Raw genomic sequence first — 25,717 nt, forward strand, 5'->3', positions numbered from 1 at the left:
ATCTCTGAAAATAAGCACTAAGCAATCTGGAATATTGCAAGTGTCTACAATTTTCAAGAGATTAAGTCAAATATTCTTAATCCAAATATTCTTAATTCTTCTAGTTTGTAACATTGCTTAACATTATAATATTATAAAGGAGTAACCAAACACTCAAAATTCCATATATTCATGTAAGCTTTTTACCCTTTGAGTAATTGTTTTGGGAGTTGTTAGTATGCTAAATTTCTCAAGCTAGAGGTGCCTGGGTGGTTCAGGTCATGATCCCAGGGCCCTGGGATAGAGCCCCACATCGGGCTCCTTGCTCGGCGGGAAGCCTGCTTCTCCCTCTTCTGCTCCTGCTGCTTGTCTTCCCTCTCTCGCTGTGTCTCTGTCAAATAAACAAATAAAATCTTTTTTAAAAAAATTCTCAAGCTATTTTTGAAACTTTTCTTTGGCTTTTTTTTTTTTTTTTTTACCAGAACCTGCCAGAATGTTCTTTTGGTTACAACCAGCTCTGTATATTTAAAAGATAACTTTCACTTTCTGAAATAGCTAAACATTCTTACCAAAATCTACAGCCCTCTTCCAAATCAAAAACAGTGGCTCTGAAGTTATGAGATTAATTTACTTGTGTGGGTCAGAAGTTCTATATACTGTTAATTGTCAGTGATTTTAGAGTGACATTGCAATTCTAATAAAGGTGATCCCATACATTAAAGGTAAATTATACGTAGTGTTGTAGATTTTTTAATTTGTAAGAAAGTTCCATGCAAATTATTTTTAAAATAATCTCAAACTGAGGGTTCTAGATGGGAGGGGGGTGGGAGGATGGGTTAGCCTGGTGATGGGTATTAAAGAGGGCACGTTCTGCATGGAGCACTGGGTGTTATGCACAAACAATGAATCATGGAACACTACATCTAAAACTAATGATGTAATGTATGGTGATTAACATAACAATAAAAAATTTTAAAAAATTATCTCATTAAATATATACAAGTAAATCACATATAATCATAAATGATAGGAATACTTGAGGATAGCAGAACAATAAACCTGCAAATCATCTCAGAAATTCTGTCAGATTCTAACTTTGAACCAGCATGTACAAATTTTCCTATTAAGAAAGGGAGGAAGAAATGAAGATTTATAGGTTATCACAGTTTTATTAATAACACTGAAAAATGAAAATGATCTAAATGTCCAGAAATAGGGGATGGATAATTATGTACTCATTTAAATGTTTATGAAACATATATATGCTGTAAGAAATTGTTATAATAATTGCAAAAATCAGGACATGAACTGAATTTACAATATAAGTGCACCAATTATTTATGCTAGAATAAATAGATGCAATAACTGCTATTTCTGTGGTGGCAAAGGGAGGAGATTGTAGGTGACTTTAATTTTTTTTTATTTATACACTTGTCATGATATATTTTTAATGATGAACATATCTTCCTTGCATAGCCAGGGGAAAGAACAACAGTTGTGGTTTACTTAATTTTTAAAAGGAGATAAACAAGAGGGTCAGGGTAGGTACAGACTCCATGAGTTCAAACCTTATTCTAGTAAACAATTTGTTTATAGTGTTGTGGATTGTTTAGAAACAGCTCAGGAGACAAATTCTTACTGTCAAAAACTCCTGGAAAAATTGCAGGGGCTTAAGATAGACTTTAACCCCTTTAGTGTATCTGTCCAACTTCTCTAATTCCTCCCTCTGCCTACCCAAGCCCACCCCATTGTTTTGGTTGCTTTACAAAGACAACCCAATCTCTGCTGCCTCTCTCCTAGATAAAATTCACTTCATTTAGTACTACATTAAATTAATTTGCAGAAAAGTCAATATTTTTATATGGAGTAAATAATTCCTACTTAGTAGCAATGAATGATAGGCTTAAACATCTGGGATGTGTTTGCTTACTTAATGAAAAGCTTATTATTTCTGGCCCAAATAATCTTTTATTGAATCTATTGAATCTTTTATTTCTGTGGGTCCCTGAGTTTGCTCTCTATCTAATTGTCTTTGTGCTATTAAAATTCATTTCTAAAAACTAGGGACAGCTGAGTCAAACCATCTAGGCCATATGGGTCTTTTCACATAGATTGCTCCTTAAAGACATATACATTGTCTTATTCCAGAGTTTTCACCTAGATGTTCAAGAAATTCTTCTTCACAGCAACAACAAAGCAACTAATCTCTTCCTTCCCACCCTCCCATTAAAAGCTATTTACCTATTTATTTTTTAAAGTTATGTCTACTGAGGTATGATTTACCTATAGTAAATTTCACCACCTGGGGGATTTTTCTGGTCAACAGAGAGTAACAGAGACCAAATTTGCTTTTTTTGCCTAACATAACTTAAAATCGGGGTGAGCGGGGAGGACACAATGGTATTTAGGTACTATTTATCAGGCAGTGCAGGACTCTGAGAAAGGAGAAACAAATAAAATAAGTGCTAATGACTAACCCCAAATACTGAATGGACATAGTCCCCAAGTCATAGTGTAGGGCAAGGGAAGCTGGAGAAGCCTGCCAGGATTTATGTGTTGAGGGAATGGAATGGAAAAATCAGGAAGGACACACAGATAAAGTTTGCAAGGTAGAGAATGAGAGAGGAGGGGAGATTGCTGCAGAAAGAGTTCTGAAGATCTCAAGAGACCTCTTCAAGTGTTCAGATAAATAGTATCACCACATGCAGGTAAGAACATAACCCAATCCCAGGAAAATAACCACTCAAAAGAAACAGATGGAACAATCACCTGGCTCACATAGGACCAGGAATGGTTCCGGTGCTCACTATTCCCACAATTCACAGGGCACTGAATAGAGAATTTAGAGGTACTGCCTAAACAGTGGAGCAAAATGAACCTTAGAATAAAGCTCTTTCACTCCAGTCTAATAAAATATAAAAGGAAACTTTTATATAAAAAATATAAAAGGAAGCTTCAAAAAAATAAAATACTGAAAAAAAATACTGAAAAAAATAGAACACTAATGTGTTATGTAATAATTTCAAGCATCTGAATATAAGTTAATTGGATTATGAAAATAGAAGAAAGAAATAATGGCAGAAAATTATCCAAATTTTATAAAAAACTATAATTCCTCAGTGTCAAGTAGCTCAATGAACTCCAGGTATAAGAAACCTTAAAAAAAAAAAAAAAAAAAAACAGACATATCATAATCAAATTGTTTAAGCCCAATAATTAATACAAAATCATAAAATTGTCCGCAGGGCAAAATATAAATTATATACAAAAGAACAAAGATAAGAATGATGGCAATGTTTTATCATTGAAAGCAATGCAAAAGAAAATGGGGCAACATCATTAAAGAACTGAAAGAAAAAAGAAAGATAACTTAGAATTCTATATATAGTGAAAACATCTTTCAAAAATATAGATGGAATAAATACTTTTACAGACATATAAATGCTGAAAGAATTGATCACTAGCTGACCTGCCATGCAAAATTGTGAAAGATAATCCTTTAGGCAAAAGAAACATAATACACTCAGAAATGTATATCTACACAAAGAAGAATTAGCACCAGAAATGCCATGGGATAACTATAAAAAATATCTTGTAAAAAGATAATTGACCATTTAAATAAAAATGTTAGTAAAGTGCTTTTGATTATTTAACATACATAGAAATAAAATACATAACAATAATTAGTTCGGGAGAAGAAAAATGGAAAACAATTTTGTAAGGATTTTAAACTATAGTCATGTAGTCACATGAACTTACTTAAGGATGGACTGTGGTATGTTTAAAATGTATGCTTTAAAATCTAAAACAATGACTAAAAAATAAAACAAAAACCTATAATTAATTAATAAAGAAAATGAAATGGAATAATAAGAAATAAAAATAATCCAATTAATATTAAAAAGGTAGGAAAAGTGGAAAGGGGAACAAAGACAACATGATTTTAATTTTAATTCATATAGCAATAATCATATTACATATAAATGATCTAGCCACCCCAACTTAAAAGCTGAGATTATCAGAATAAAAAAAATAGTTCACTGTATGTGTTGTCAATAAGCAACATATTTTAAATACAAAGAACAAATACATTAAAAGTAAAAGGATTTAAAACAGTATAAAACTGCTAACACTAAACAAAAGAAGCTGGGATAGCTATATTAACATCAAGCAAAGTAGATTTCAGACAAAGTAGCATATTACTACTAATAAAGAATTTTGGTTTATAATCATAAAGGGGTAAACATCAAGTGCACATAGCAACTCTAAAAAATAATGTTACTTATTAACAGATATTCAAAACAGACTCAAGAAGAAATAGACATATCCACAATTATAGCTAGAGAGTTGACTATTCCTCTCTAAATAAATGATAGAAAAAGTAAAGAGAAAATCTGTACGGGTTTAGAGGACTTAACAGCAACCAACTTACCCTAATTGAAATTTATAGAACACTTCATTTAAAAACAGGAGAATATATTTTCTTTTCAATTACACCAAAGAACATTTACAAAGATAGAGCATATTCTGGGACGTGAAAGGAGTCTAAATAAATTTAATATTATCCATTATACGAAGTATGCTCTCTAACCCCAGTGAAATTAAATTAGAATTCCATAATATAATTATATCTGGAAAATTTCCAAATATTTGGAAACCAAATAGTACACTTCTAAATGACAAAGATGCAATGAAAATGAAAATTTGAAAGTGGGCGCCTGGGTGGCTCAGTCGTTAAGCGTCTGCCTTCGGCTCAGGTCATGATCCCAGGGTCCTGGGATCGAGTCCCACATCGGGCTTCCAGCTCTGCGGGAAGCCTGCTTCTCCCTCTCCCACTCCCCCTGCTTGTGTTCCTGCTCTCGCTCTGTCTCTCTCTGTTAAATAAATAAATAAAATCTTAAAAAAAAAAAAAAGAAAATTTGAAAGTATTTATACTGAATGGGAACAATAACTCATCGTATCAAACTATGTGGAAAGTTTCTAAAGCAGTACTTTAAGAGAAACTTAAGAGAACAAAAGGCCTATATCATTAAAAAAAAGTCTCAGATCAAAGACTTCAGGGATTGATAGATGTGATGTTGTGATTTATAATTGGAAACATATATTTGGTTTTCCTCCCAGTTCCTGGCACAGAGCTCCTAAAACTCTCAGAATTTCTTAAGTGATAAAAACCATAGAGGTGTCTTGATATTCATAACAATCCCCTTTCAATCTCAGTTTATGTTAATGAGGTGACTTTTGGACCCTGCCTAAGGATAGGCACTAGTTGCCAGAGGCATCAACTATGTAAGTGGTGAGTTGGAACTTTCAATCCCCTTGAGGAAAGGGAGAAGGGCTGGAGGTTGAATCAATTACCAATGGCCAATGATTTAATCAACCATGTCTGTTTAATGAGGCCTCTATAAAAACACAAAAGGACTTTGTTGAGAGAGCTTCAGGCTTGGTGAACATGTAGAAATTTGGGGAGAGTATCATGATAAGAGAAGGCCTGGAAGCTTCAAGCCCCTTCCCTATACCTTGCCCTATGCATCTCTTCCATCTGGCTATTCTGGAGTTATATTATTTTATAATAAACCACTGAGCTATTTTATAAAATGTTTCTTTGAGCTCTGTGAGACACTCTAGCAAATTAATTGAAACCATGAAGGGAGTTGTTGGTTCTACCAGTTTATAGCCAGCAGTCAGAAGCACAGGTAGCAACCTGACCTTGCTTTTGGGGTCTCAAGTAATAAAGGGGGTGGTGGAGGAAACAGTCTTAAGGGACTGTGCCCCTCACCTGTGAGATCTGATGCTCTCAGTAGATAGTGTCAGAATTCAGTTGAATTATAGGCTATCCAGCTTGTGTTGGACAATAGCTTGATGTGGGGAAAGAACCCACACGTTAGAATTGATCACAGAATATTTTTTTGTCCTTTCTGTATTTTATAAATGTTACACCATTGTCTCTGATTTCATGAGATATCTGCTAGAATTCTCATCCTTATTTCTCTGCAAGGAATATCTTATTTTCTCTAGCTGCCTTCATAATTTTCTCTTTAATTTTGCTTTCCATTTTGAATATGATGTGTTTGGATGTGTGCTGATGTTTGTTTTGGTACTTCTACAAAATATAATTCTCTGATGTCATTCATTAATTTTGGACAATTCTCAGACATAATCTCTTCAAGTATTACTTTTTGTACTGTTCTTTCTCAGTTTTCACTTTCTAGGATTCCATTTACATGTATATTAAATTACATCATTTGATGTTTTTCAGTGCTTTTTTTTTCTCACTTTGGTAATTTCTATTGAATTACCTTTAAGTTCAGTAATTCTCCCCTCATTTGTATTGATACTACTAATGAACACTTTAAAGGAATTCTTCATTTCTTTACTCAGAATTGCTAACCTGATCATGCATTTTGTCATTTCCACTAGAACTTTTAACCTATTAAACAATTACGGAGATGGTGATGATGAAGATGATGATAATGATATTTAAATTCTCTCTGTTAATTCTAATATCTGGGTTATCTCTGAGTCTGTTTCTGTTGCTTTTATATTGACAGGGGGTTATATTTTATTTCTTTCTTTGTGTGTCACAGGCTTGATTTTTTAATTGAATGCCCCAAATCATGCATAGAATGGCAGAGACCAAGGTAAGAATATTTATACCTAGAAATGGACATGTCTTTTGCTAGGCCATTATTGAGGGAGGCTATGTCAATCTACCCAAGAATTAAGCTGGGATTGAATATTTGTGTTGCTCTTTATTAATGCCAAAAGCTTAAAATTCCTCTAGCTTTGGAAGACATAGGATGATTGCTCTTTTGCCTGAGAGTTTTAATCAATGTTATCATTCTCCCCTCAACTTTCAGGCTTTCTTGAGCACCTGTGACATTAAGGGACTCTTTCTTCATGTCCTTGCCCTGCTCCCAGCAGTTCCTTTTTGGTGATGCTTACTTCATGCTTACTAGCTTGGTGGTCATGTAGGTAGTTATCTGATGTCATAGTCATCCCAGTCAGGCAAGGTATGTTTGCCTGCATCTCAGCGTGGGGTTTTCAGGGACGATCCTGTTCCTTCTCCCTGTTGCCATCAAAATCTATCTTGTAAATTTTGGGGACTTGTGCAGGAGCATTTCCATCTCCTCTGTCAGCTGTGAGAGATTTCTAATGGTATTTGTATACAGTTGACCCTTGAACACATGGGTTTGAACTATGCAAGTCTATTTATACATGGATTTTTTAAAAGATTTTATTTATTTATTTGACAGAGAGAGGCACAGCAAGAGAGGGAACACAAGCAGGGGGAGTGGGAGAGGGAGAAGCAGGCTTCCCACCAAGCAGGGAGCCTGATGCTGGGCTCCATCCCAGGACCCTGGGATCATGACCTGAGCGAAGGCAGACGCTTAACGACTGAGCCACCCAGGTCCCCATGGATTTTTTATAGTACAGTACTATAAATGTATTTTCTCTTCTTTATTATTTTCTTTAAAAAAAAAAAGATTTATTTATTATTTTAGAAAGGGGAAGGGGCAGAGGGAGAGGGAGAAAGAGAGAGAAGCAGACTCCCTGCTGAGTGGGGAGCCTGATGTGGGGCTCAGTCTCACCATCCTGAAATCATGACCTGAGCTGAAATCAAGAATCAGATGCTTAACTGATTGAGCCATCCAGGTGCCCTTCTTTAGGATTTTCTTAATAATATTTTATTTTCTATAGCTTACTTTATTGTAAGGATACAATATATAATACATATAGCATATAAAGTATGTGTTAATCAATTATTTATGTTATCAGTAAGGCTTCTGGTCAGCCGTAGGCTATAAGCAGTTAAGTTTTGAGGGAATCAAAAGTTATACACAATTTTTTGACTGTGCAGGGGGTCTGTACCCCTAACCCCTGTGTTGTTCAAGAGTCAACTGTATATAGTAAGTAGAAAAAAGACCATCCAGAGATGTCTTCTATGGACTGAATTGTCTGTCCAAATATATTGGATATGTTGAAGCCCTGATGCCCAATGTGATTATATCTGGAGATAAGAAATTGAGGATGTGATCAAGTTTAAACGAGGTCATTAGGATTCATGCTAAACTGATAATACTGTGACTTATAAGAACAGAAAGAGAGAGAGAGAGAGATCTCTTCTTCCATCACTTGAGGACACAGCAAAAAAGTGGTTTTCTACTAGCCAAAAAGGGGGTGTCAACAGAACATGACCATGCTGGCACCCTGATCCCAGACTTCAAGGCTCTGGAACTGTGAGAAAATAAATTTCTGCTGTTTAAGCCACCCAGTTTATGTATTTTGTTATAGCAGCCCTAGCTGATAAGACGATGTCCATGTCTTAGTCCCTGGAACTGTGAATATGTTACCTTAAATGTTAAGAAGGACATTATAGATGCAATGGAGAGATTATCCTGGATTATCCAGGTGGGTCTAACTTGCTCACATGAGTCTTTAAAGTGAAGAGCTTTTCCTGGCTATGGTCAGAGATACGACAACTGAACGTGGGTCAGAGAGAGATTTGACATTTTGTCTCTGAAGATGGGTGAAAGGGGCAAGAGCCAAGGGACGTGGTTGGCTTCTAAAAGCTGAAAAAGACAAGGAAATAGATTATTTCCTATAGCTTCCAAGAGACACACAGCCCTACTGACCCTGTAATTTTTGTTCAGTGAGATATGTATAGGAATTCTGACCTACACATATGTAATCAAATTGATTTGTATTGCTTAACATGCAAAGTGTGTGATAATTTCTTACAGTAGCAAAAAGAAAGTTATCCAGTATAGAATTCTGGGCCCATAATTGTTTCCTGTCCCTACTACTGTCTCAAATGTAGGCGGTTTTTTGTTTTGTTTGTTTTGTTTTGTTTTGTTTTAGAGGGAGAGAGAGAGAGCACAGAAAGAGAGGGAGAGAGAGAATCTTGAGCTAGCTCCATGCCCAGTGCACAGCCCTATGTGGGGCTTGATCTCACAACCCTGAGATCATGACCACAAGATCATGTTCTGAGCTGAAATCAAGAGTTTGTTGCTTAACTGATATAGCCACCCAGGCACCACTCAAATGTAGATGCTTTTTATTTGTTTTCTTTTTACTCTTTCCCCGTGGCAACTAGTCAACTGTGCTCTGAAGGAAAAAAAAGTCAGCTGTCCCTCCCCCTTGAGGTTTCTGCTCTTTAGGAGAGAAGGGTCTATGTCCTTTTTTAAACCTTTCCTATATCTCAGTAATTGGCGCCCTCCTTCAAGCTAGAACCATAAAGAGGGACTCTCCAATTTTCCTCCCTTCCTCAAATTTTTTCATGAGTCCCTTGTAGAGGAGAAAAATGTGCATGCCAACACAAACTCCCTTTTTTTTTTTAAGAATTTATTTATTCATTTATTTATTTGAGACAGAGAGAACGAGAGAGAGAGCACATGAGAGGGGGGAGGGTCAGAGGGAGAAGCAGGTTCCCTGCTGAGCAGGGAGCCCGATGCGGGACTCAATCCAGGGACTCCAGGATCATGACCTGAGCCGAAGGCAGTCGCTTAACCAACTGAGCCACCCAGGAGCCCCCACAAACTCCCTTTTTATCTTAGCTTAAGGTCTTCTATGCTTTCATGCTTAGCACATACTTGACATTTAGCTATTTGTTAAATTTTTTAGCTGAATTATTCTTATTCTGACTATGTGGTAACCAGAGGCTGTTCCTCTCATACTTTTCCACAGATGGGCCACTCTTTATGTTCTGTTTCTCCTAGGAGGGGCTAGTCTTCCTTGAATTAATACTACTTGATTAAAAAAAAAAAAAGTTATGACTTTGTATCTTTTCTGGCTTTTCCTTATAATAAAGATGGGGGCAATGTTCTTTTTAGCTTTCTACATCCCAAGCAGAAGCAAATTCCAATTCTGCTTTTAATTCAGGTCTTTTGCCTGTTTTTTTCATGAATATGAAGGGATATGACTAAATGCATGCCCTCAAATTTAGCATGTCTAATAAAATATTTGTATTACATATTCCAGCATGAACAGATTATGCTTGTAAAATATATTTATTAATAAAAATTAACCACCTATTTTATTTTATCTGGACTTTCTAATTTTTTATGTCTATCTTGAAATATGATCAATATTAAAAACTAATGTTCTAATAAGAATATATTACCAAAATAAGATAAATCAAGTGCTATTATATAAACCATGTTATAAAAAATTATTTATAAATATATATATCAAACATTAAGATGAATGTGGAGAAAAAGAATCTAATATTCTGATAACATGAGTTTAAATTAGTAGAGATACTAATTTTCTGGAGACCCATAAAATTATCTTCTAGATATCTCTTCTAGAGGAATTATGCACATATACATAAGAGAATAATAATGCTGGGGCGCCTGGGTGGCTCAGTCGGTTAAGCGGCTGCCTTCGGTTCAGGTCATGATCCCGGGGTCCTGGGATTGAGCCCCGCATCGGGCTCCCTGCTCAGTGGAGAGTCTGCTTCTCCCTCTCCCTCTGCCTGCCTCTCTGCCTACTTGTGCTCTCTCTCTCTCTGTCAAATAAATAAATAAAATCTTAAAAAAAAAAGAGAATAATAATGCTTCTTTCAATAGTTTTGTAATAAAGAAAACTTGAAAAAAATCTTAAACAAAACAGAAAAGGTTTGGAAAAATGGGAGTGTACATATAGAAATATTGCTGTTAAAATGTATTATATTTGTATGAATAATAGAGATAAAAATCAAAATCATAATATCAGTGAAAAGTAATTTTCAGAAAGATATGTACAGTATCATAAAATTTATGGAAAATTTGTACAACACAGAGTGGTATAAATGCTTTTGAGTTTTGTGCGTGTGTGTGTGTGATGTGTGTGTATGGTGTGTGTGTATGTGTGGGTGTGTAATATATTATACAGAGCATAGACTTCACAAACGAAATTCATAATAGAGCTAAACTATAGTGGTGAAGGGATAGAGAAAAAAGAAATGGGGTAGTTACCAATTTGATTTTGTCTTTATCTCTAATGTTTTATTTTTTAGTACTAAAATTATGTAAAGTGAATTTGACAAAATTTTGTTTGTTAATCTTTAGTCAAATTGCACTGCTGTTTATTTTACTCTCTATATTTTTCTGAATCTTTATTTTGTTTCCTCGTTATAAAAATTTCTACATTGTTTATAATTTGTAATCAGTTTTGACAATTTCTTGCTTTAATCTGTACGTAAGCTCCACCAGTCTTCTTCTAGGCAATATTATATGCTATTTTTTAGTGTGTGACCTTGCCTTTATCCCTATTGGACTTCATATTTCTTCTGGATAGTTGACTAAATCTTAAAGGTGATGTAGATTTTGTTATTACCCTTGGCAATATTAGCTACCTAACACATTATTATTGCCTGTGAATTGAGAAAGCATATTGGCAATTCCTTTGTCCAAATCATCCAGATATTTTTATTGAATGAACAGAAATAAAGAATGTTTCCTGTTGGTTACTACACAATATCCCACCCATGCTTAGCTACTGGTAACTCTCTTGCAGTTCAGCCCCAAGCCCATTACTACTCTAACCACCAGAGTCGATATATACAGATCTAGTAAGAAGGAAAGATGGAGGCCAAAGATATTTTCTAGAGTTTGATCAGCAGTCATTAACAACCTTATTGTAATATGGCACACATTTACATATTGATCTCTGATTAGCAATACAGAAATTCTCATAGCCTTCCAAGTAAGGGACTAAATCAATGTGGGGACCTAGAAGATTCTAAAATGTGATTCTCATATTTTAAGTGCAAGATTGAATGTGGTAAGTGTATGGTTCCCTGTTTATGAAGGAAGCTTAGGAGTACATGTCAGAACATCTAAGAAGCAAGAATGCATCATAATTCATCATCAAATGTCTCCATATTTTTAGTGAGCAGATTTAGGAGGTAGGAGAAAAACCTGTTAATAAAATGACACAACCAGAAACAAAAGTTAGCATGAAAGTTACTGAGAGCATCAAAATAAGCCAACTTTAAGAATTCAGTTAAACTGATTACTTTGCTCTTCTGTGTGTTATATGACAGTTATTATCATAAAGGAAAATGAATGATAATAAGGATCCCCGCAATTTATTGAGTAGGTACTATGTTCAATAAAAACTTCAATTCTTTTACGTATTTTATTCAATGACAAAAATCATAATTACAATAAACTTTTTTTTAATTTAGAGAGTTAAGCTATAGTTGTAGTTCCTTTAACTGATTCTATCAGTATTATCTGAATGTAACTTTGCCTTCTAGATTCTATTTGACTTTTTTAATACATTTTTTAAAAGTTCATTTTTGTAATATGAATTTCCTAAGACCATATTATTTTTGCTGTAGTCTTTAGTACACATGAAGATATTACAGATTTATATTACTGTCATTTTTATGTGTATCTATACACATACTTAGATAATATAGGGGATTCACAGATGTTTCATTTTAATTGCCCTTATAGAAATGCATTTAGTTATCTTTAACAGCTCTTATAAATTTATTTTAATTATTGCAGCATTTAGGTTTGGACATTCTTTTTAGCTTATTGTAACTTTGTATTATTATTATTTTCAATTGTTTTTTCAATTCATTTTTAGTTAATATAATTTATAACTAAAACATGTGTTACCTTTAAGTGTTTTTAAAATGTTCCTCATGATGTAAGAATTGTCTGCTCATTAATTAACCTATAAAACCTTTTGATGCATTTTATATATTTTATTTTAATGTTCAAATTATTTGATAGAATTGTAGGGGGAGGAAAACTTTTCCCTTCTTCCCTTCTAGGTTCTTTGGCTGGCCTAATAATTAGATTGACATGAAACAGATCAAAAGGAGAAAAACAAATTTAATTTCATATATACAGGAACCCATAAAAATATGACTCAAAGAAGTGACCAAAGCAGGCATCTTTCATACCTTTAGACAAAGAAACAATAAATTTGTATAAAATTGATAAGACAAAGGGGTTTGGGCTTGGGTTAGTAAATTAATAAAGAAGTAACAGGGCTTGTTATACAGCCTTCTTGGCGCTAAAATTTCCTGTCTCTGGTGATAAAGATGTTTTCTACCCTCATGGCACAAGGAGTATACCTTTCATATGGGAGGTTCATTTCCTGCTTTTGGAGAAAAAGGAGGGTCAGAGTGTCCTTGCCCTGGCTCTTTCTTAAGTAACTTTAACTGAAAATAATCAATATGCCAAAGTGGCATATTTTGAGGTAGCATAATCTATTCCTCTTGAGGATACTTATTACAGATATAAGTATCCCTTAATAAGTTGTGTTCAAAAATTACTTTAGAATACATTTGTTTTGCAAGCCATGCTTTTGCACAGAATATCAAATAACACATTTTTTTGTTGTTGTTTAGCTTTAAAGTTAGACATATATAGTTTTCCAGGAAAATTTAACTGTGACTCTTCAGGATTAATGATTTATTCTAGAATGGATTTTCAACTGACCAATATATAAACAAAGTCATTAAAGAAAAATAAAAATGGCCACAACATTTTCCTTTTTCCAATCCTTTGGGACTCCGTGTCCTGCATGATTTCCTCAAGATAATGGCAAATGGTTCATCAATGACATCTGACATTTCCTTAATTACCTTCAGGGCACATGACAGGAGGATGTTCTGATTTGAATTCTTCCAATTTTTCCGGGAGATAGTTCTCATTTCAGCCTGATTCTCATTCCATGCTCCAGGTAACAGGTTTCTTCCAACATTAAAAGCTTTATTGCTGGCTATGATCAGTATTTCTCCTTACCTGTCAAAGTAAGGTAATTTCCTCTGATTCTCCTTTTTTTTCCCCTAATATATTCACATACTTTTTTGGATGGCTAGGTAATTTTTTATGGACTGTGTTAGGGGCATTTCCTCTCTATTTCTGGCCTTCCAACATTAAACCTAAATAGGCCCACTAATTAGACATTTCAACTTTTTCACCTGACCTTGAATTCTCTATTTTTATACAGTTTTTTTAAAAAAACTCAGTGATCAATTATTGAGTTTCTAGGCGTATTTTCACATTCAATTTAGGGACACAATGGGATTTTCATCAAAACGAATTCCCAGTAAGTGAAATTTTAAAATACTTTTATTGTATTCAAGCCAGAATTTTACCTCAGCAAGAGTTAGTGGCAGAGTTTCATTAGAAACATTCTCTTTATGGGGGCAAAGTATTGAATTTTGGATTTGGAAATCAGAGGATATGGGCTAAATTGTATCTTTGTGATCCTGGAACAAATTCAATCACCCTGTGTGTGTATGTGTATGTGTGTGTGTATTAATTTGTATGTATATGTATATATGTATATATGTATATTATATATATATATATATATATATAATAACATGGTTAATAATCCCTGCCCTATCTACCTCACAAAGAAGAGTGCATATGAAAGCACTTTATAGACCATGAACCTATAGATACATACAGTATACTATTGTTAAAAATGTATTCTGTAAGGAACAAATAAGAAAAAGACTCTGAGGAACTGAGAAAAACTGTTGAGGTCATGTCTTCCAAACTTAAGCATTCCCATAGCATTTACAGTTATCCTCTAGAAACTCTACTGTATACTTTATTTAGTCAGATGTTACAGGGGAAAGGAAATCCCCTGCTTTTTGTAGCTTTATGTTGTAAAAATGGATAATCCCTATGTCATTCCCTAAGGGAGTAGGAGGCTATCAAAAGCGCTTCCCACACAACTCTCTCCAGCTGAGTTGATACACATACCTTTTCAGTTCAATGTCAAGCTCCCATTGAACTCTGTGTCAGCTGAACAGCTCTTCAAATTTCCTTGTAAGTTTCATTGCTAGTTTGCTCACTGATGCTGAGATGCTGCCACTTGGTGTATTCTCACTTCCTATGCCCAGGGCTAAAATTCCCTGATATCAGACAATTGGAGAACATGAAATGTTCAAGTCTTACTGGGAGGCTGTCTTCTTTTAATATTTCACATTTGTCATTCCATTTTATTAAGCCAGACATTGCAAAACACAAAGAGGAAAAAAGGGCTTCAGAGTCTGTGACAAAGAGGAAAAGGGATGATATGTTTTGCACTTGATACATTTGAATTTTTAAGATGTTAATATTAATGATTAAAGTGACTAAAGGACTAAAATGATGTCCTAAGTAAAACTAGCCATGGTTTATTTATTTTTGCTCTATTGGGCCCAGTGGCCTTTCTTTTTCCAAGAAAATTACTTAGAATTTAAGTATTACTAGCTAAGTATTAACCCTGGGCTTTGGACAATTCACTCTTCTTTTAGACTCCATCTTCTAAGTTGTGAAAGGGGACTGGTAGTATTTACCGGTCCCAAAGTCTGTGAATAGTAATGAAGATAATATATAGGGAAACATTTTTTAAAGAAGTAGAATATATTATAACTGGTATATGTTTCATCTTCAGCAAGATCTGTAGAACATATACAGAAAATCTTACCCTCAAAAATTAAGACATAGGACTATTATGTCTAAGAGCACAAGTTATAACTGTGGATCCAAGATCCAAGAATATAATTGTCAATCCAGTATACAAGAACAGAACAGAATACATAATATATAAGAACAGAATATACTGAAATATATTTGTTAAATATTATGTTTCAATTATTATAGTTGGGTATTCAGGGAGGTTAAGATCAATAAAAAATAAAGTAGTGGGAAGGACTACACAGAGGTTTTCTGGGAGGCTTGGAGATATATAGGATTCAGATAAGCAGAATGTTGGATGGAGAAGCTCACAGATAAATGGAGTAGCATTCATGAATTCATAAATCCAAAATGATTGAGAAAAAAATGGACTTTGCTTTCTAGAACAAAAAATTATATTCAGCTGATATAAAAAAATAAATGTTTGAAATATCTTTGGATAGGTAAGATAAAAACAGTTTAGGAGAAGATTTTAAAAGATATACTGAATTGAGTGGGATGGAAAATACAAATTAAATTACAGTTTTTGAGCACGGAAATTATGTAAGAATTTTTTAAAAAATTGTTCTGGCTTTTTTTTAAAGAAATAGTCTAGCAATGAGGAGAAGAGAAGTTAGAATTGAGAAAATTAGCTATGCATTTGTGGTACCTATTTATGTTAAAGGTGATGATGTTATATATTCAAATACGGTGGGAATAGAGAAAATGAAAATATTTAACTCACAGGAAAACAATAATATGGTCAAGATTAAGTATCAGCTTTAAGACTGACAGAAACTGAAGCAGATCACACTGTGACTCTGCTGATAATTCCTTTCACCCTGCCATTTCAATATCAATAAAATTAAAATTAACAATATTAATGGCCATAAAAAAGAAAATAATGCACTAAAAGTGAAACCTGATACAAATGTATTAAGGAGGAATAATTTTTTCGTTTTAGTAATGATGGCAGAGTTTCTGGACTGACTTTTAAAAGGTTCAGGTATCATATACCTGATTTTTTTAGTTTCGGTTTGCAAAGCCCTCATTGTTCAACTCCTTCAAGGACTAAATATAGGGTTCAACAACATGGAACCCTCAAGAGTCTGGGGTCTGGGCTGATTTTGCAAAATTGCTCTCTACTAGATATACTTCTGAAAGCAGTTGTCAAATCAAACAAGGCTGCATTGGCTACAAGCTTTTGTAAGCAAAAAGACAAACATAAAATAAATGGTTTACCTGCCTCAGCATTGCAGTGAAGGAAAGCTACGCATGTCAGTCAGATCACTGTACAATTCTTCCTGGAACAGATAAAACTTACAGGAGGAGAAGAAAAATAAATGAAAACTGAAACCTAGAAAGGATGTAAAGACCAAGTTAAAAAGTAAAACCCTGTGGGAAACAAAAGACAGGCACAGCACAGTAGAAAAGCCAAATTCATTTTTATTTAGTAGAAAATTCAAGCATTCACTTCCCCTTCCTTTTAAGTTGATCACCTTAAGGCCATAATGGTTCACAGAAACAACCCAAAAGCACAGGAGAGCTACAAGAGCATCTGATGGGGAAAAGAATCAATGAAGACAAGCTGGTTTAACTTTGAAGAATTATTAACCACCAGAAAAGTCAAAATGCTTAAGAAACAAGGAGATGTAAGTCAAAGAGGAGAGTGTGAAAGATTTATTTTTAAATCCAGTTGACATGCCAGTTTACCCAGTCAAGAACTAAGGTAATAGCTTAAAACATCTTGGGAACTTTTCTATGAAGTATGGTAAAACAAGAATAGAAAGGGCTTGCCAGCTCTGTAGGTATGCACAGACTTATTGAATTCTTAATTACCCAAAGGCATCTTTTTTATTTTTTTAATCAGATGATCTTTGTTCACTGCAGATAAAAAATTTAATAACACTTTAAAAGTCACGCTGAATATATTATGGGTAATATTGGAAAAAAGTATCCTTTCTGATGATGGGTCTCCAAGTTTGCCTTCACTGACATCCTTTCTATAACAGGAAGACTCGCTCTTAGGAATAAAGTCTATGGCCATTTTCAAAAAGAGAGTTTTGAAAATAATTTAATCACACTATAAGCCCTCCAAAATTATAGCTTTATATTAATTTATGTTAAACATGGCAGAAGCAGCTTTATACATTTTGAGTCTATGAAATAAAACAATGTTCTAAAGATAAACAGAAAATATATTTTCCCAAGTTTCCTGTTATTTTTCAGAAATATTAAATACCTAGAATAATAAAAATATATTACAATTTTTAAAGTATATTTCATACAATTAAATTTAATGTCTTTGTGAAACATAAATAGGCAAAAAGATGGGTAGCTAGACTCCTCCCCACCACATACACACAAACACAAACACAAAAAATATCCACACTGTAGCCCCTCTACATCCACAAAGTATTTTCTCCATCTTTTTGGTTTCCCCTGGGATCTATCACTTCCTGTACAGTAATGAGGGATGTACATTCTCTCAAATTCATGTAATTTAAATTGGGAGAACATTTGAGTATTCCTCTGACTTTCCCTTGCCCCTTCCATTACTCTACCATTCTTATATGAAGTCCTATCTGTTCTGAGTCTTAGTCTGTCCAGCTCTACAACCCAGTACCCTCCCTCCCTCCACCCAGTGTTAGCTACTAACCTCCAAATCACTCCCTTTCAGTTTTAGAAATGTGTTGTCTGTCTTCTTATTTATCTCACCACCTGTATCATCTGGATGACATTATTTTCCCCACAGGTGATCCAGACGCGGTATATCATCCACTTGAGTAAAATTTCCCCTTCCACATTGCTTCAGCCACAACCTCTGTGCCCACAAACTAAGATTTTGTCATTTCCCTCAAACTATTATACCTCTGAAATAATAAACATATATGAAGTGATTTATAATAAGAAATATATATTTAGTCCTGTTTCTGGCATAGAGCTCCTAAAACCCTTGGAATTTCCTGTGACAAGAGTCTTAAGGGTGTGTCTTTTGTTATGTTAATGAGGTGACTTTTGGACCCCACCTAAGGATTGGGGCTGGTTGCCAGTGAAGCTCCCTTGTAATTAGAGGACTGGAACCTTCAGTCCCACCCCTTTCCCCACCTCCCAGGAGGGCAGAGTGCTAGAGGTTGAGTTTAATCAACAATGCCCAAAGATTTAATGAAATCATCACTCTGTAATGAAGCCCTCATGAAAACCCAAAGGACTGAATACAGAGGCCTATGCGTTAGTGAATATGTGATTTGGGGAGAGTGGCACGCTCAGAAACAGCATGGAAGTTCTGAGCCCCGTTCCCATACCTTGTGCTATGCATCTCTTCCATTTGGCTGTTCCTGAGTTACATCCTTTTATAATAAACTGGTAATCAAGTAAGTAAAATGTTTCTCTGAGTTTTGTGAGCCACTTGGGCAAATTAACTGAACCCGAAGAAGGGGTGTTTTAGAACTTCAATCTATTGGCAGTTGGTTAAAAGCACAGATGACAATCTGGACTTACTATTAGTGTTTGAAGTGGGAATTAGGGGGCCAATCTTGTGGAACTGAGGCCTTAACTTGTGGGATCTGTAACTATCTCCAGATAGGAGTATCAAAATTGAGTTGCATTATAGGACACCCAGCTGGTGCCTAAGAATTGTTTGGTATGGAAAAACAACAACAACAATAACAATAATAACAACAATGCTGGATTTAGTGTCAGAATCCCACTCTAACGCACATCCCACATTCTTTGGCTCCCTTAACTCAGTTACTCTTTTCACCTTTCCTTCTACCTAATAATCTTCTCCAGTCCCTTGACAGCACTACTATCTTATTAAATCATTTTTCACTTTTCCAAACTTCTGACCCTATGATATCCTTATTGATTCTCAGTCAATGATTTGTATTCTTAATTCAAAGACGGTAGGAAAGTAATCAAACAGAACCTTCAAATTTCTTCCATCAGACTGAAACTCATATCTTTCCCATCCTTTTATGGTTCTATCTTTCTGTTCTGCTTCCATGTTCTTCTGTCTGGTGAACTTCTACCCAGGCTGTAGGCAGCTCTTAGTTTTGATATCCTGACCTCCCAACCCTCATTCAATAGGAGTCGAGTGCCTCTTTCATCTGTTCCCAAAGCATCTTATATTTCTTCTTTCTTTCAGTACATCTATTGACTTATGGCAATAGCATATTAAGTTTGATAAATCCTTCACCCTACCAAGCAGACCCTAGAATATCCACTTGTGTACATACACATATACACACATGAACACACATATATTTATGTATGCATATATAATATATCCATAGACTAAATTTTTAGTACAGTTTTAGATTTAGAGGAAAATAAAAAAAAATAGTAGAATTTCCATAATCAGAACACTCAGTTTACCTTATTGTTAACACTTTAATATGGTGCTTTTGTTACAATTAGTGAACCAATTTTAATACATTATTAAGCTCATAGTTTAGATTTCCTTGGTTTTTACCCACTGTCCTTTTTCTGTTTTAGAATTCCATCCAGGATATCACATTACATGTAGTTTAGTTTAGTCATGTCCCCTAAGGCTATTTTTGACTAGAACAGTTTCTCAAACTTTCCTTGTTTTTAGAACCTTTATAGTTCTAAGAAGTACCGGTCAGTATATTTTAGGATGTTTCACTATTCAAATTTGTCTGCTGTTTTTCTCATGAGAAGTCTAGGGTTGTGGGTTATTGGAGGAAGATCAGAGAGGCAAAGTGCCATTTCCTCATATGGTGTCAAAGGTAAATAAATCACCATGTTATATGACTATTGATGTCAACCTTGATCCCCTGGCTGATGTGGTGTTTGCCAGGATTCTCCACTGCAAACTTATTTCACCCACATCTTTTCCATACTGTGCTCTTTGGAAGAAATTAAATGTGTTCTACCCCCACTTACAAAGCCAGGAGTTATGTTCCTTACTTGAGGGCAGATTATCTATATAAATTATTTGGAATTCCTCTGTATGGGGAATTTGTCTTTTCTCATTTATTAATTTGTTTAATCATCTATTTATAGCACTATGGGCTAGTAGGTATTTATGTTATCCTATGGTTATAATATATTACTACTTTTTGGTGTTGTTATTCAAATTGTATCAGCTTTGGCCACTGGGAGCTCTTTCAGTCAGATCTGGGCTCCTTTGTCATACTCCTATTATTGTGTGTGTGTGTGTGTGTATGTGTGGTATGTAGTTTTTTTGGTTTGTTTTGTTATAGGCTCATCTTTATTTTCTGACACAAGATGTTCCAGGCTTATCTTGTATATTTCTTGCATGAGCCCTAGAATCAACAATTTCTCCAAGAAATTGGAGAATAGCACTAAAAACCAAGATTTAGGTACTAGGTATGATCATTACTAGTGGATATTTATTCCTTTTAGGTCCTCTCCATTGACACCGTAAGAAAATATATCTATGTATACTAAGCTGTATGTTCACTTATCTATACATATTTTTATATATTATCAGCCATATCTGTATTAAGCTAAACATGAATTCTTAATGATGCCTCCAACATTAATCCAGTACTACATGGATCATTTTAGCCTACTCCTTGGCTTATCTGTAAATTCCCACTCCAACACTGAGAAGCCTGGCTCCCATAATCTGCCACCCATTTACTTGAGTCTACCTTCCAGTATACACACATATCAGTCTGAGAATCGTCAACCATTACCCTTGTGGAAAACAATTCATCTGCTAGAGTACCAGATTTAGGTGCTGTCCCTATGCCTTTGTTCTTACTAACTTCACTAATTTCCAGATGAATAAGGCTCTGATATAATCTTGCCTGCAAAGTAGGGCTTTGTTATGGGGAATGAACTGGGTATATTTTTAAATGGTTTCCCTACTCTGGCAGAAACAGGAGGGCATTTTTTTGATTTTTCACCATGAAAACCTGGTGGAGTTCCTGGAGATAAGACTCATGAATATGTGGAAGTTCCCCAACATCGAGGCCCTCAAGTTTTTCTCATTCTCATACTAGTTCACACTCAGCCTCTAGCAATTTGTCAAAGTTAGAATTTAAATGTTCCTACCATTAAAGCTGTTACAGCAGCTGCTGTTCCAGGTAAGCAGATCTCGTTGTGATTCTCTGAATTTACCTACCACTCTAGATTTTGGAGTGGCAGTTTGGCAGTCTGATGAATCCAAGAAAATTAGTTGATTTATAATTTGTTAGCTTTTTTTCTTATTATAAAGGCAGAAGTGATGACTTCTGAGCTATGACTTTACATGTTGCAAGTGAAACCAGAAGTTCTTCAATAATTTGGAGGAAGTAGCTAAACTAGCTAGACCCTCTCTACTAAACCAGATAAACTTTTTTTCATCCCTAAAAAAAAGCCATCCAAGAATGCTACTAATTCAACAATTGTATGGACTTAACCAGCCATCTCCCCAGGCCAAACATGAGGGTCATTGTGTATTCATCTTATATGTATATAGTGAGAGTAAAAAAAAAAAAAAAAAAAAAGTGTGATGGTAATAATTCCAGAGGTAGACATATTAACAAAATGAGTAAAAGCTGAAAGAAATACAGAAGACAGGGAAAAAACAAAAGCTGTTGTAAATAACGTAAAATCTTGCCAATCTGCCAACTTTTAGTTAGTGGGCTCACAGTCTTACATGTCTGTTATATAAACCCTGCAGTAATTTATGTATTTCCAGGGTCACCTGGGTGGCTCATTGGGTTAAGCATCTGCCTTTAGCTTAGGTCGAGGTCTTAGGGTTCTGGGATCAAGCTCCAAGTCAGGCTCCCTGCCCAGCAGGGAGTCTGTTTCTCTCTCTTCCTCTGCCCCTCCCCCATCTCATTCTCTCTCTATCTCTCTCTCTAATAAATCAATAAAATCTTTAAAAAATATGTATTTCCATAGAATGTAATAATTGAGGTGTGTAATTATAAGCTCAAGTCATGAAAATACAAAAGCACAAAACTATGTCTGGTACATTAAATGTATTAAGACAGGGATGTGTCTAATGTATTTTAGAACAACCACAATACTTACTACACTTACACTTAAACACAAATTGGGACTTAAGTCAGTCAGCCTCTATTGCCTGGAAAAGCACTTCTATAGAATACCTCAGTCCTCCAACGTTCTCAGTAGGTGAACTGGTTTCTGCATATGTTATCTATGAACTATCTGGTACGATATGTAATTGTAATATGTAATATTAAAGGAAACATTTTTTTTACCCAGGCAGTGCTATTATGGATAAATCTCCATGAAATATCTTGACTACATACATCAAATTGGAGTTGGTTAATAGTCACCTAATTCTTGTCAGTGAGAATGAAAACTGACTACTGCAATATTCCCTGATGATAGATTTTTTTTTAGGGACATGACAAACTATTTTACTGTTAGTGACAGAATCATCTTTTACTTTTCATGACAGTGGCAGAAAAACAAATACTTGAACTGTGACCATATCATATAAATATTTGTTTAAAACCAGTTTGGAAGAGGTAACTCAGTCTTTCCTTGTAAAGACACATTTAGTAGTTACTTGGAGTGCCTTAGGAAGCTGATTATGGATTTTTACTAGAGGAGCCTCATAACTGACTAATGGCTCTCAATGACAATAATTGATCAAAGATACTTTCGGATTGCACACCAGCAAGTTATTTCAGTACAGAAGATAGAATTTACAGAGCTTATCATTGTTCAAAGTTATGTTCCTTTGCCTCAAAGTCTGCCCTCATGTACTTCAGAATCTGAGGAAAAGAGTGACATTATCAAAATGACACTTTCAAAAGATGATTCTTGATGTTGCTGGGTGTGATAGATCAGAGTAGCAGAAGCTGGTTCTGGAGAGGTTAGAAAGGAAGCACTTTATAGACATTTAGAATTAGGCTGAGTTTGGCTGGACGAGGGCTCTGGTTTATGGCTGAAGCAACATAAACTAATGGCAGTTTTGTAAAAAAATAAGGAGAAAGTTTTGGTAAGGCTTGAAGCCACTCTGAAAAGCAAAGGAAAGAGAATAATATTTACTTGCTTTCTTACTGAATAGAAATATCATTAATTATGAGTTTGGGAAAAAAATTATACCAGAAATGAATTAGCTGCTGTCTGTATGAATTAGGGACTGAGATATTTCCTAAACTACTGAATGTTTCGGGAGGGGGAGATCTGTATGTAGAATAGGTTGTCTAGTGGGATATGAGTGTGTGTTGTCCAGTTAAATTGCAACTAAGGCACAATGCAAAGGGCAAACATCTTGAAGTTTTCTTTTTCCAAAAAAAAAAAAAAAAAGTTGCCAGCAGTTGGAGTCAGTTACCCCCTTATGGGCCTTACTGAGAGCTGACAGAAATAGCCCCATTATTTGCCATATCCATAAACCTTTCCCCAGGAAATAAGGAGGGAAAAAGTAAACAGTGTGGTTGTGTTTTGGAGGATGCTGATATCCCACAAAATATATTATTCCCTTGTCTCGTGTCAGCTTTTCTACCTTAGCCAAGTGAAGGAGGAACCAAGAACATCATTTGCAGAAATTAGAAAGGCCTGGAGAAAAGATTATAATAGGGTTGTCACATAAAATATAGGAAGCTAGTTAAATATGAATTTCACATAGACAACAAAATTTTTGTATTCCAAACATGCCCCATGCAATATTTGAGATATGCTCACAATAAACAATAGTTACCCTTCATCTAAAATTCAAATGTAACTAGATCCTCTGCATTTTTTCTTAAGATTTTATTTATTTATTTGACAGAGAGACAGCAAGAGAGGGAACACAAGCAGGGGGAGTGGGAGAGGGAGAAGCAGGCTTCCCGCCGAGCAGGAAGCCCGATGCTGGGCTGGATCCCAGGACCCTGGGACCATGACCTGAGCCGAAGGCAGACGCTTAACGACTGAGCCACTCAGGTGCCCCGCATCCTGCTTTTTTATTGGCTAACTATGGCAATCTGAATATGGCGACCTGGGTGATAGGCATCTTGTTTCCTGGATGAATATTTGTTTTACTTATTTTATTTCAGTTTTATTCTATTATTACCAGCTGGCTTAAGCATGATGAGAGATTTTTTTTTAAGTATGTATTATGGAGGCTAAGAGCATGGCACAGTGTTGAGATGTCTCAATGAACCAGTTCTCTGCTTTTGAGATTTTGTGATAAGCTAGACTGTCTTTCCATGACAAGCCGGATGCCTGCCAAAAAATTTCAAAGAGTAGCAGTATCTCAGAGCAGGACTCCTAAAATGTACTGTGCAAAAAGAATTCCCCAGGGATCTTGATAAAAAGCAGAATTTGATTTTGAAGGTCTAGGGTGGCATCTGAAATTCTACTTTTCTAATAAGCTCCAAGTTATTGCCAAGGTTGAAGTTCCACTCATCATATTTTCAGTAGCAATGCAGCGAGCATTATCTAGGGTGCAGAGTCTGACTCAAAATTTCAAATCCAAAAACTCAGTCTTGTCAGTGACCTCAGAGATTTTAGTCATCTAGATATACTAACCTAAATTTAATCAAGCAAACAAACTGGCATAAGAATCCAGAATACTATTCTATAAGCCACCCTCTTCCTTATTAATAAATTAAAACCTAGCACAGAATATGTCATTTCTCTACATAAAGTCCTCTGTAGCCTCCTATTCCTCTCAGAGTAAAAGCCAGTGTAGCTCATGATGGCTCTGAGGCTCTGCATGACCTGTCTCTCATTTACCCTCCTGACCCCATCTGCTAAGACTCTCCCTGCTTACCCTCACACTCTCCTTTCTTGTTGCATTAGTTTCATAGCTATTGTTTGTAGAACACACCGGACATTCTCTTGATCTCCAACCTTTTTCTGTTTGTTTTGCCCACTCTTCTTTCCAACACCCACAGAGCTTCCTTTCCCCCTTGTTTCAGGACTTTGCTTAAAATGTACCTTCTTAGTGAGACTATCCTGCTCATTCCATTTTAAATTGCAACTCTTTATTTACCCTATAATCCAGATGTTCCCTTACTCAGATATAATTTTTCCATAATACTTATTTCTTAACATAGTATATACTTTACTAATGTGTTTATTAATTGTTATTACCTATATTCTCATGCTAGAATGCAAACTTCATGAGGGCAAGAATGTAGCACACTGCTTGAACATCATTCAGGTCATAGTAAGCTCTTAATACATGCTTTCTTGTTTGTTTGTTTGAATTCAACTAATTTATTTGAAAGGAAGAATTGTTGAATGGAAAGTTACTTTGAAAGAACAAGGGAGGTGGAAAGTGATTAAATACACTTAAGCAATGAGGTAGTAAGTCTAATAAAGCATCCCTGGACCTTACCATGTCTCTAAGAATCTGATTGTTTATTCTGTTGAAGTCAATATGTTTTTTGTTA

This window comes from Neomonachus schauinslandi, chromosome 1, assembly GCF_002201575.2.
Source record: "Neomonachus schauinslandi chromosome 1, ASM220157v2, whole genome shotgun sequence".
Classification (NCBI taxonomy): domain Eukaryota; kingdom Metazoa; phylum Chordata; class Mammalia; order Carnivora; family Phocidae; genus Neomonachus; species Neomonachus schauinslandi.